This window comes from Plecotus auritus (genome assembly GCF_963455305.1).
Source record: "Plecotus auritus genome assembly, chromosome: 8".
Classification (NCBI taxonomy): Eukaryota; Metazoa; Chordata; class Mammalia; order Chiroptera; family Vespertilionidae; genus Plecotus; species Plecotus auritus.
The window spans coordinates 11,903,280-11,916,045 of record NC_137782.1 but is presented as its reverse complement, the minus strand read 5'-3'; the positions used below and the strand labels follow the sequence as shown (position 1 = coordinate 11,916,045).

At 53.1% G+C, this 12,766-nt stretch overlaps 1 protein-coding gene across 1 annotated transcript in view; it reads right to left on the bottom strand.

Annotated features, from left to right (window-relative positions):
• ZBTB7C (zinc finger and BTB domain containing 7C) overlaps positions 1–11,734 on the bottom strand; it is a 299,836-nt gene extending 288,102 nt beyond the window's left edge. Inside the window, exon 1 of the mRNA XM_080685708.1 lies at positions 11,535–11,734. The gene's annotated coding sequence lies outside the window, so the exon portion shown is untranslated. The remainder of the gene's footprint in view (positions 1–11,534) is intronic.
• Between the last annotated feature and the right edge of the window lie 1,032 nt (positions 11,735–12,766).

Genomic DNA, 12,766 nt, shown 5'->3' with positions numbered 1-12,766 from the left:
CATTTATTGGTAAGTTTGTATGAGGACAGAGAAACCCTGAGATTACAAAGATGGATATGGATTCTCTTATGCAAACTCAGGCCTTGGAGTGGGGTCCTTGGGCCTGTTGGGCACATCTCCCAGCCTAACCACGGCACAGGGTTTACTAAGCCCGCAAACCCTCTTCTCTGTGCCTGTCCACTCACCACCCCGGACAACATGTATGACTTGGCCCACACCATACAGAGGGTGGTATAATGAAGGAAGAATTCTCACCCTTGACCATGAACCATGAGATCATGAGCAAGTCATGTGGCTCTCATAGAAGTTGAAATATAGAACCATCCAGAAGGAGGGTTGCGGGGGGGGTGGGGGGGAAGGGAGGAGGATGAAGAGGGCAAAGAGGGTCAAATACATGGTGATGAAAGGAGACTCGGTACAAGAGAGTATACTGATGTTGTATTACAAAGTTGTACACCTGAAATGTATATAGTGATGTTATTAACCGATGTTACCCCAATAAATTTAATTTTAAAAAGGGACAAAGATGAATGCACACCTCTGAGATATCTTAATACCTGATTTTAGTGCCATGATAATCCTTTGTGCTGGTAGTTGCATTTTTACGACAATGCTTTAAATGGCTCCAAAAGCAATTTCCTCAAATGCCACAGGAAAGAGATATGGGGCAATGAATAAAAATCACCCCAGTTTGGTTTGGACTCAAATACATAGTTTTGATCATTGGTATCAAGTGGTTTAGCTCTTTCTAAATTCTTACTGTTTAAGGCTAGAATCAACATGATGACATACATCCTCTGAAACACACCAGAACTGAGCTAACCCAGGCATACCAGAAGGGAACCGGATAGAGGGGATGACTATTTGCTGCAATTAATTCTCCAGTCCATCCCCCCTTAACCCAATGTGTCCCCTCTTGCTCCCACATGAGCCTTTCTGCTCAGGGGATACTGCTTCCTGAACGTGACAGGCGGGTCCTCTCTCCCCGAATGATCTCCAGGAACCTCACTGTCGAGTCCGGTGGGGCGGAGAGACTATGGGCCCTGGAATCCGGGCCCTGCCACCTCCTGGCAGCCGTGTCTCCTTAAGCAAGTTAACCTAACCAGTCCAAGCCTCCGTTCTGCACCAGTTAACCGGGAATAATAACTTCTCATTGAAAGCTGCTGTGAGCAGTAGTAGGTGCATCACACCCAGCAGGGCCTGCCATGCAGCCGTTGCTGAACTGCTGTCAGTACCCCCACCATGTGCTCTTCCTGAGGTTTGCCCGAAGTCCCCCGTCATGCTAACTCCGGGCACACAACCTCTCTTTTCTTCTTACAGCCCTAGACTACGCCCCTCAGACCTTGGGTATAAGGCTGGTGTGTGTGTGTGTTATAAGCCTCATCTTCTTCCCAACCAGACTTTCAGGTCCCCAAGGTCAAGACCATGACCCGGGCTTCCTCTGATCACCTGCAGAACTTGGCGCAGCGCTGCAATCACGGTGGGAGCTCCAAGCACCTTGTGCCCTCTGTGGGATCCCAGCTCCCTCCTTGCGCGCGCGCGCGCACACACACACACACACACACACACACACACACCACACACACACACACACACACACACACACACACACAAAAGTAGCAACGATTCTTTGTGACAGTGGTTTCTAGGGTCCATCTGCAACTCTTCGGCAACTGTGGCTTGTTGCCTGCAGACACGCTGATAATGGTCCACACTCAGCCTGTGGCTGCTTCAGGACAGCATTCTGAGCCCCAGTAGGGCAGGCTGCCAGGGCAGGGGCCAGCATTCCTGAGAAGGTGTTCCCCCCCACCCCGATTCAGAAGGGGAACACAGATGTGCATACACAGGGGAAGCCCAGGAATCTCTAGTTCAGGCAGCTCCAGGGGGCCTCCTTCAACACCGTGGGGTCGATTTCTCCCCACTGACCACAACCCCTCTGTCCACAGGGCTGCTCACCCATCACTGCCCATTTGCTGAGAAGGGATTGGCCCCAGGGAGAGCCTTGTTCTCCAGACTGAAGTCAGGCCCATTTCTCTGAAATAAAGAGGAGCTCAAGGCCCTCAAGGTCAGCAGGACACACCAAGGACCTGCAGCGTCTGCCTGACTGAGCCTGGGTCCCAGACCCTGCCCTCTGGAGGACCTTGCAGAGAGGCAGTGACTGAGGGAGGGAGCTGAGAGGGCTCAAGGCCATGGTGTTGCAAGCTGTGGTCAATAAACCTTGCTACTCACACATGCCAGTCAGCCTAGAGCGCCCTCCCGGACACCCTGCACCCCATCCCCAAGTCAAGGGACCAACACTCCCTCTGTGATGTTTATGTTCCTTCATCAAAGCTGCCCCCACTGCTACTGTAACTGTCCTCTTCTCCTATAAAAGCCACCCTCCAGCCCCCACTCCGTGCCCAGAATGTGAGCACCATCCTGCATGCCCTTTCTTCTTTGTTCTCCCCACCCCCACCACCTAGCCCAGCGCCCAGTGCCCAGCACATAGTAGCAACTCAAGAAACACTGGTTTAATAAGTGAATGTCAACTATATGATTCATTGTCCAGGGAGTTCAATGCAAAAATTGTTTCTCCTGCTATTAATCCTTAAACAATTAAGTAATTTTATTCTTTGAAGCATCTTGCAAGCAAAAAATCAGCAAGCTTAGTAGAATGCTATCAATTTGCCTGTATTCAAAAAACTCAAGGACTGCTTTCATTAAAAAAAAAAATCACTGGATAAAAACCAAGGGTGCTGTTTAAACAAAAGACTGGAAACAATCAAAATATCCCTGTATAAGGGGCTGCTTAGATACGTCATGGTATAGCCATATGATGGAATCCATGCAGCTAAAACAAACTAGCAAAAAGGAATGATATTCCTTATTGTCAGATAGTCAGGTAAATCCAAGATATATTTTTGGTAGAAAATGTAAACTGAAATGTAATATGTATTATATGCTTCCATGTAGATAAAAAAATTAACAATACACACGCACACGTATGTGTGCACACATACATATGTTCCTGCACATGCACCAAATATCTTTAAACTGAAGGGACCAGGAACAGTGGTCTCCTCGGGAGGGAAGGGAACTAAGAGATGGGGTGACAGAAAGTTGTTTCGCCGTGAATACCCTTTTGTACCTTTTGAATTTTAAACCATGTAAGTATTGACCTATTCAGGGAAAAATTAAATTAAAAATTCAAAGCAAACAATGTGTGGAAAAGTAATAAAAATCTAGTTTCAGAAAACATAAAAAGAAATCCTCCTTTAAAAAATGGTTCAAGGCAGCCGGGCTGAGTCATCTGTTAACTGTGTAGGAGACGAACAGCAAGGAGGCCCCCTACGCAGCGGAGAGGACACTGCAGCAGGGCTGTGGGCCCTGGTTTCAGCTCCTGGCTCCTTGCTGCTGTCCTGGGGGATGTTAGCGAGTGGTGGGGCCTCTCTGACCCTCAGTCTCTTCACTCATGAATGGAAGTGTTTGGACCAGCTTTGGAGCTCGCAGGCTCTTTCCTGTATAAGGGTGGCAGTCCTCGGCCTGCCGGGCGTGGCTCAGTGGCTGAGCGCTAACCTATGAACCAGGAGGTCATGGTTCGAATCCCCGTTGCAGGCTTGAACCCCAATGTGGGTCATGCAGGAGGCAGCCAATCAATGGTTCTCTCTCATCACTGATGTTTCTATCTCTCTCTCCCTCTCCCTTCCTCTCTGAAATCAATAATATGTATATATGTACTTTTAAAGTGACAGTCCTCAGGTAGACACAGCTAGTTACTTAGTGACAATCTAATTTAAAAAGAAGACACTCCTTGAAAAGGAGAGAGTGTTTCCTTTCTTCCCCCTTCCCCAGAAGTCTGTGGCAAGAAGATAAAAAGCCTCAAATCCCTCCTCACCAGAGTGCAACAAAACCAGAGCCTCTGACTTCAGGAGCTTAAAATACATTGGCGGACACACCCTTCCCTCCAAACACACCTGCTGCTTTTCCCTCCCTCTCCCCACATCCTCTCTGGACAGGCCAAGTGCCCATTGATGACAGGGCTGAAATATTTCCTTTTTTGTTCTAATATTTCCCGAGAGCCCCTCCCCGCTCTTATGGCTTCCATTCACAGCCATGTGGGATGACCCAGGAACAAGCGGAAGTTCCAGGATTTAAAAACAATGAAAATATGTCACTTTTTAAAAATAATAGTTAATGTCTGCCTCCCTCACTCCCCAAATGTACTCTTCAATAAAGGCAACTTCACGGGGTGACGGGTACCATCCATTCTTAGAGAAGCGTGCACTGTCTCTCGAAGTTGTACCGACAGAACTTTCTAAAGAGCAGCTTCCATACGTGGGGCCCAGAAGTCCCCTCTGCTGCCCAAACTTTCTCTCCAGCCCCAGCCCCACCCGCTCCAAACTTAGGAAGTGGCTGGATTTGGTTTCCACGTCTTTAACTCAGGAATTAGCGAATACCAGAGCCAGAATAGCTCTCAGAGATGATCCAGCCTCATCTTGCAGATAGGAAACTGAGGCCCATAAACGTGGAATGGCTCCCTCAGGAATATCAATTCACCTGTCACTGGGCAAGGACAAATCAGGTTCCTACAGCCCTTTCCTTCCTCCCGTTTCACCCTTGGTGTTCTCTCACCTCTCTCGTCAGGCTAGGAATAGAAATTCACAAAACACATGAATGACAGTGGCTTGCCGGGAGGGACCCCTCATTGCCAGGATCTGTGCTGGGTACCTTGTGTATAATATCACATGCACCTCATTTTCCCAACCACCCTAGGAAGTTGGTGTTCACCATTTTCTAGATGACGAAACGGAAGCTTAAAGAGGTTGAGTAACATGCCCAAAGTGATCCCGAAAAAGTGGCCATGCCATAGGAATCAGGTCTGATCAGCTCCCAAACTCATGCTCTTCCACATCCCTGAACTGTCCGATGCCTCAGTTTCCTAATCTGCAGAATGGGGATGATACGTGCCTGGAAGCAGGGTGGGGCCCTGTGATCCCCAAGGACCCACCTTCCCCAGGACTGGGTTCTGGAATCCTAGAAGCTACGACTTGGAAGGGTCTCTGGAAGGGTCTCCGTCTCTTGCCATTTCCTGGCTGGGCTGCACCCGCTCCTGCTGGGCTGGCAACCTGTTTTTTCTCTCTTAACCCCAAGGCTTCCCCTGGCCCACTGCTCCTGCCTGGGTAGCCTCTGAGCCTATACCAAGACCCCACCAAAATGTCACCTCCACCAAAAACCATTAAACGGTTGAGTCCGAGAACTGCTTTCCATGCTGCCCCTTTCCTGCTCTGCTTCCCAGAATGTGATGATCTGTCCCTCCCCCCCCCCCCAGAGCCCCATGCCCCCTCCCCAGCCAAACGCACTCCCAAAAGAGGCCTTCACCTCGGAGGGTTCAGTCAGGGTCTCACCTCCCCTGGGAAGGATCCTGTATTTCATTCATCAGCACCAGGCATTCTTTTAAACCCTGGACACTGAAGTGACAGCCACTGAGTCCCTGGTCTCCTGAAGGAGCCAAGGTGGTCCCCAAACAGTGATGCCCTAAACGTGAGTCCACGTTTCTGGAGACTCTCCTGCTGCTCTTATTTTTGGGTCAAAATAATTGGTTAATGGGCCCTAGGGTTTTGTTTTTTAGTAACGATTAAAGTACGATACATTGTGTGAAGGAACACTACACATCCATTAAAATATATTTCCAAAGAACATTATGATGTCACTGGTAAGTGTGACAGAATGCTCAGGGAGGGGACAGCTCGCAGTACCATATACCCATGATGGAGAGGTGAGGAGTGAGAAGTACGATGCTGAGCACATCCTAATGTGCTGGGGGCGGGGAGGGCTGTTTTTCTAATTCAAACTACAGAAGGTAAGGCTGGCTGAAATCTCTGCTGGTGAGATGTGGAAAATACATTCTCTTCCAAATATCAATGATTCATGGTAAGAATGTCTCAGACTCCCAAGAGAAAAAAAAACAAAACGCTTTTTGTTTATTATTAAAAGATGGTACAGGTTTTTAAAGTTTTAGAAAATGATGCGTAATCCTAATTATAGTTACATGTGTGTGCATGTGTATACATGTGTGTATATGCATGTGTATATATGTGTTGGTGGGTACAGAAAAAAAAAGACTGAAAGGAAGTACACCCAAATTTGGATGTTGCAGCTGTTTTTTTTTGTTTTAATTTTACACCTTTCCATATTTTCCAAATTTCCTATGACTCTGATTGCTTTTACAATAAAAAAAAATAAGCAGTAAACTGAATGCTAATAGTTTTTTAATTTCCTCATGAATCTGTTTTTACAGGCACCATTTCAGTGGGGTTTGGAAATCAGCAGGGTGTGAAACACAAATGAAATTCCCCATTCCTGCAGGGCTGAGTGTGCCCCTTGGCCCTGGAGAGAAACCCTCCCTGCATCCATGCTGGCAGCCAGCTGTCCACAGCTGTGCTGAGGAGGCTGCGAATGAATGGAGCTGGTGGAAAAACACAACATTCCTGACTCTCCAAGGATGGCATTCTGCTTGGAACTCTTGCCCACCAAAGAAGTAAATAAACAGAGAGAGAGAGAGAGAGAGAGAGAGAGAGGCCAAGCAAACATACTAGGGAAACTAACTAGTCCTGGAGGTGGGTCAGCTGCCAGAGCTCCCAGCTCCTAATATCACACCTGAAAGAAGACCCCTCTGCCTAAGCCACCAGCCTTGTTGAATCTGGGCCAACGCCGCTTGCCCGTGGCTCTCCTGGGCTGTACCTCTTGAAGGCCACCTTCCCTCCCCGCCACATATCGGAGTGTGTATGAACAGGCTTTGTTCCTGCCTCTAGACTGAAGAAATCTGAGAACAGGGTCCCCGGCTGACTCATTTTTATCTCCCCCCAACCCCCAACCCCCACCCCCAGCACTCATGGGCATATTCACTCACCAACTATTTCCTTGGGCAGTGCGGCATGCCAGGCACTGTTCTAGAGATACTCACGGAGCGTACATTCTAGTGGAAGACACAAGTACTAAACAAAAACAGAATCAAGGCTTTCTCCCAGATGGAGTTGGGTGCTGTGAAGAGTACACTGCAGGGCGCTGTTCCCGTGGAGACCTAGGAGACAAGGAGGAGCCCGCAGGGAAGAGCTGAGGGAAGGGCACTCCACACACGGACAGCCAAAGGGAAATACATGAGCTTGGTGTGTTTAAAGAACAAAAGGATCTGGGCGGCGGGGAGCACAGGCGTGTAAGGGGGTCAGAGAGGCAGGCAGGGGCCAGTCCCAGAGTGTCCACAGGAGGGTACGCAAAGGGGTGGCCTACCTGCCTTCCTACAGGAAACTCGCGCTGCCTGCTCTGTGAGGCTGGACTGTGCAGTGACAGCGCATAGAGAAGAACGTCATCCAGGCCCGTTGGATCGATGGCTGAGTGTTCCCTGCATCTCTAGTTGTGTGGAGTGGTCAATCAGCCTGTCCCAGGGCTCTCAGAACGCCTATGGAATCCCATCTCTTCTCATCCACAATCCGCTTCTATGTCCTTGCCCTCCAGACACCCCCTTCCCAGTGCCAAGGAGCGCAGCTGATGGCAACGATGAAACAAACCTGACTGCTATCCACCCACCCACCTGTTCTCAGCCCTCGGCACTTACTCAACAAACATTTTCCATGTCCCAGCCTTGTGCTGGGTGCTGAGGGCGTGACCGTGAGCAACACACAAGCCCTGCCCTTAAAAGCGCCTGCAGGCAAAGCCTGTGCCGGGCTCACCAGGAGCTGCCCAGCGCCCGCCTCTCCATGAAGGACTGCCCACTTAAGTCTTCTCTCCCTGGTGAGACCTGCTGTGAGCTTCTGAAATGGTGCTGATCAGTGGATTAATTCACTCCAAGGGGCTAACAGAGACAAGCTCAGTGCCTTGCCTGCTTCCTCTGCCCCCCTCCCTCCACCAACCCAGGGAGAAACTATGCCCAGTCTCAACCGGAGGGGTGGGGGGTGCTATTTATTCAAAGACAAAGGAGGACTTTGGTGTTGGTCTGAACGGTGCGGGGTGGGGGTGGGGGGGTAAGGGGCCCAGAGGGACTAGTCTGGGGCAGGTGTGGGGAAGGAGGGAAAGAGCTCTGTGTGCAGGCCTCAAACCTCAACCAGCACCCACAGAAATGCCACGCTGCGTCAGAGGAACCACCCAACATGTCGCTTTCACAATCTCCTCCTGCATAAAAATCATTGTTGTCATTATTCAGAACCGCGATGGTCCCCCCTTCCGCAGGTTCTTAAGTTCTGCTCTGTGAGATTTCTGGGGTGTCCCTCACTATGTGCAAATGGGGGTCAGTGCCTGAGAAAAGTGCACACACTAGCTCTAGGAAATCCTCGAATCCTAAGTCCGCCAGAGCAGCAGCCCCTCCACACCTGTCACCCCAATACCCTCCATGCATTTGGATGGCAGGTTTTTCCCAGTGGGGCACAGCATCCTGGGGAGAAGTCAGCACCAAGGATGGACCCAGACCCTTGAATCGCTTCTTCCCCAGAGGGGAGGAGGGGTTATAAACAGCCTGCACTCCTTCAGCCCTACACAGGCACAGATCCCACACCCCCGCCCCAGCCTCAGCCAGCTGGTCCCTCCTCGCCCAAGTTCCCACAGCCTGCAGTGAGAGGGAGGAGAACTACTCACCCACAGCAGCGGGCGGGGGAGGAACAAAGTTCTTCAGGCCCCCATTGGAGTGACTGGCCTCCCATGCAGTGTAACTGCAAGCCCGCCACACCTCTACACCCCCTTGTTATTGCAGTGCTGAAAGGGCCAATATTTTCAGGAGCCCTCTTACTCCCTGGTCAACCCAGACACCCCAAGCGGCACTGAACTGAATGACATTATAGAAATAATACACTCTCCCGCTCCCTGCCTCAGTTTCCCCACCTGTAAGATGGACAGATAGCTGAACTGTGAACCACGGAGGAGACTGGCATGCATCGAAAGTGAAAGGCACTGTCAAAATGTCACATGGGCTATCTTTATGACCCCAGGTCTTGGTTTCTTTGATGGGAGCCCCAAGCACAACTCCAGGGACACTGATTCTTATCTGTTCATGAAAGCAGAATTACACTTAGCAACACTGCATCAGCCTTGGATTCTTGCTGCTGCATTGGATTCTTGATACATGAAAGCAGTAAAACTTACAAAATATCCTCTCTCACAAGTCATATCTGACGAATACAGACTGACATGCATCACACCCCAACTTTTTTTTTAATTTAATATGATTCCGCTGGGCTGTACATGACATTATAGACTGAGGAATAAGCACTGCCCTAGAATCAACAATCCTTCTGCTTATTATTCAAATCTTTCCCACCTATACACACTAGTAAGAAACATATGGTTACAATGTAAGTGGCCAACTCCCAGGTCTTTTTCATTAAGACACTTTGTTTGCTCAATAAAATGCAGCATAAAAACATTTGCTGAAAACCCACTCATTGATGTCTTAATAGCTGTGTCAAATACTCATAACAACATTTATTCCAAAACTCTCAGATAATTGCTCATCTTTCTCATTTGGTATCCACAACAGCACAGCATTTGTGTCCAAGTATAATTGATCTAGAATTTGGGCTCTCTTTCAAAAATATCTGTAAAACCTAATTACCAGGAAAACAGAGCTCTGGCATGCTACGGAAAGTGGGTGCTTCAGAATGAGATGAGCTGCAAAGTCGTCTTTATGTTAATCAAGCCACATTATGTTACAAAAGGAGTGTGAGGACTTTGGGGTGAGGAGGGAGCAGGAAAAGTTGGGGTAGTGTCCGACTGGACTCTGCAGTGACAGTCAGTCCTGATTTTTTTAAGTCAAGGGCAGAAGACTGGAAATTTGCTGGCACCCATGGTCATAGAAAGTACCAGATAACACGCCCTTGATGAGTCTGGGGGAGGGGGTGGCATTTCTGACCTCAGGCCCTTGGGCCTTGGTGAGGGAGCTCTCCCCACCCTGACTGGGAGGCTGGTGTCAATTCCAGTCTCCCCAGGCCTCTAACACTGTGACCGGTCGCTTTCCTTCCTTGGGCCTGGAGTTTGCTCATCTGTAAAATGAGCTCTCCTAATTCCTAGGTTCTCTTTCAGCTTCAAAACTCGGTGGCCTTCTTTAAAGGAAGGACACACTTCTGCTCAGGTACCTGTTGGGCTGGGGGAACAGGGAGTGGGAGCAGGACCAGCCAGAATGAAGGGCTGTTTCCAGCTCTCAGGAGTTCTGTGCCAACTTGCAACAACTGGGTATCAGACCCACTTCGGAGAAAATGATTTCTTTCAGCCCAGGACGGACCTACCGGGGTGGTTCTAACCTCCCTACCCTGAATTCGTCAACGCGGCCAAAGAGGAACGGGGCCAAACCACAGGACTTCTCTGAACCTCTCTCTCAGAGCTGACCACAGCATATCTTCCTCTTCTGGGGGTCTTCCCTTCCCGCCCTCCTCCCTCTTCTTTCCGTCCCAGGTGCCCCAGAAAACCCAGCCCCAGCCTTGTGAATAGTCTGGCGAAGCTCCGCGGGCAGGCAGCACACGCCACCTATCACAGGCTCCCCTCGGCCCTGGCCCCTCGCTGCCCAGGCGTGGGCACCATCCTACGCGGCTTTGAGAGATGCCGGCGCTCTGCTTCCCTTGGTGCCCCCCTGGCCCCCTTCCGAGTGAAATCAGACAACCAGCCCGAACAACAAAGCAGCACAGCGGCCAGAGACGATTCGCTTTCACAGGAGCAGGAGATGCGCACACCCGGAGCGAGGGCGCTCGCGCGGTTCCTAGGAAGAGACCCCGTGCTGCCCTGAGCGGACCCCAGGCTGGCCTCGACTCCTCTTTCCCCAGGCACGCAGGACCCATGTGCGTGCGCCCATTTCCCGCAACTTCCCAACTGGACAGCAGCATGGGTCTTAGGGTCCCGCAGCGTCACCTCTGGGCCGCTCCGCCAGGAAGCCCTTGAGCCACATCGTGGGATGCGGGATCCCAGACTTCCTGCTCCTTTTCTAATCTTGAAGATAAGACAATATGAGGTGCGGGTGCCAGAGTCTCAGGAAATCGTCCCTCTCCAAAATGCTCCCGCGCCTTCCGGACAGATGTGCGGTAAAACTTTCGGCAGAAACCACCTGTGGCTGCCGACGGGCCCGCCCGGCCCGGGCCAGGAGGCGCCGCCCAGCCGGGGCCGCACGCGCCCGCAGAAGTTCCCTTCCAGCCCCGCGCGCCACTTCGCTCCGGGCCGCGGTGCCAGCCAGGAGGCGCGGCGCCCGCGCTCTGGCTCGCTCTCCGCTGGCTCTCCCCTCCTCCCGCTCTCCTTCCTCCCGCCTCCTCCCGTGGCATGGCTGCCACACGGAGCCCCTGAATAGCCACCACAGCCCCCCGCCTCCTGCCCGGCGCGCTGGGGCGCCCCTGCCCCCGCCGGTGCCCTGGGCGCGCGATCAGCCGGCCTCCTAGCAACAGCCCCCCGACATCGCTTTCCGGCGTTGGCGACGCACAGCTACCTTTCTGGAGCCCTGCGACCCCCCGACCCGCCTCGGCAGCTAAGGTGCGAGGGAGACCGCAGCCTTCCCAGCTGGTGCCCGAGCCCTGCGCGCGAAGCCAACTCACCTCTGCGCGCCGCCAGAGCCACCGCGCGCCTCCCGCACTTGGCGCTGGGCCGCGGTCCTCGCGTCCTCCTTCGCCGCCGCTGCCGCGGCCGGTCCGTCCCGGTGCGCCGGGGAGCAGCACGGGCCCGCGGCTGTCAGAGTCTCGTGGCGGGGCTGCGCCGGCGGGTGTGGAACCGAGCGGCTCCCGGGCAGCTCCTCCCTCCCCGCGCCGTGCCCCCGCCCTCCTGGGGCCCCGCCTCCGCCGCTGCTGTCAGCCCCGCGCCCCGCGCCGGGCGTCCCCGCTGCCCGCGCCACCCGCTCGGGGGGCGCAGTGGGCTTAAGGGCCCGGATGTCTGTGGTCGCCTCTCCCTCGCGCCCGCCCCTTCCCCTGCGCTCCCTCCTCGCCCGCCACACATGCACTTGCTGCGGCTCCACCTCCTGGGCTCCGCTTAATTTCTATTTTGACAGTAACTGTGGCGGTGGGCGGCGCTGCGGGGGGCTCCCCAGACCCGCGGAGGCGGCGGGCTGCTGGCTGGACGCGGCGCGGGGGTGGAGTGGGGGACCAGGCACAGCCACCAGTCGCTCAGGGCTCCGCGTCTTTTTTCTTTCTTTCCTTTTTTCTCTTTGCCTCCTCCAGGATTTAAAGGGACAGCCCTGGCCCAGGCGAGGGGCCAGGCGGCCTCCGTTTCTCTGGTCTCCAGACGCCCTCTGCGGCCCGGCCGGACCCGCCGGCATCCGGAGCACAGGCTCCAACCCGCCGGGTATTTTTAGGTTCACACCCGGCCCGGGGCAGCGGGGAGGCCGAGAGCGCACGGCTATTTTTACAGAGTCCGATTGAGAGGAACTAAAACAACCCAGCAACTGCTTTTCCACGCGAAAGTAGGAAGCAAGGAGTAGGGGGGAGAAGTTTCCCAAATGCTATCGGAATTTCAGCGAGCTCAGAAAGATCCCTCTCCGCCGCCAGAAACCACGGGCTTGCGGCACTCCAGGGCGCCCCAATTCCTGCGGGCAACCCCGCCTTAGAGGTCACTCGGACTCAGGGTCCCCCCAACTTCGCGGGTGGGAGTCCCCCGCACCCCGCACCTGCGCCCGGTACCACCGGTCCACCCCTGGACAGCCCTGAAGGCGGCCTTCCGAAGCATCCAATCCCCCAGCCACGCAGCCAAGGGGCGGGCCCTGGGAGGGTTTGGCTCCGCCCCTCACCGCCAAGCCCGGTCCCCGCGGACACCTTTGGTTGGAGAGTCCGGGTCGGGG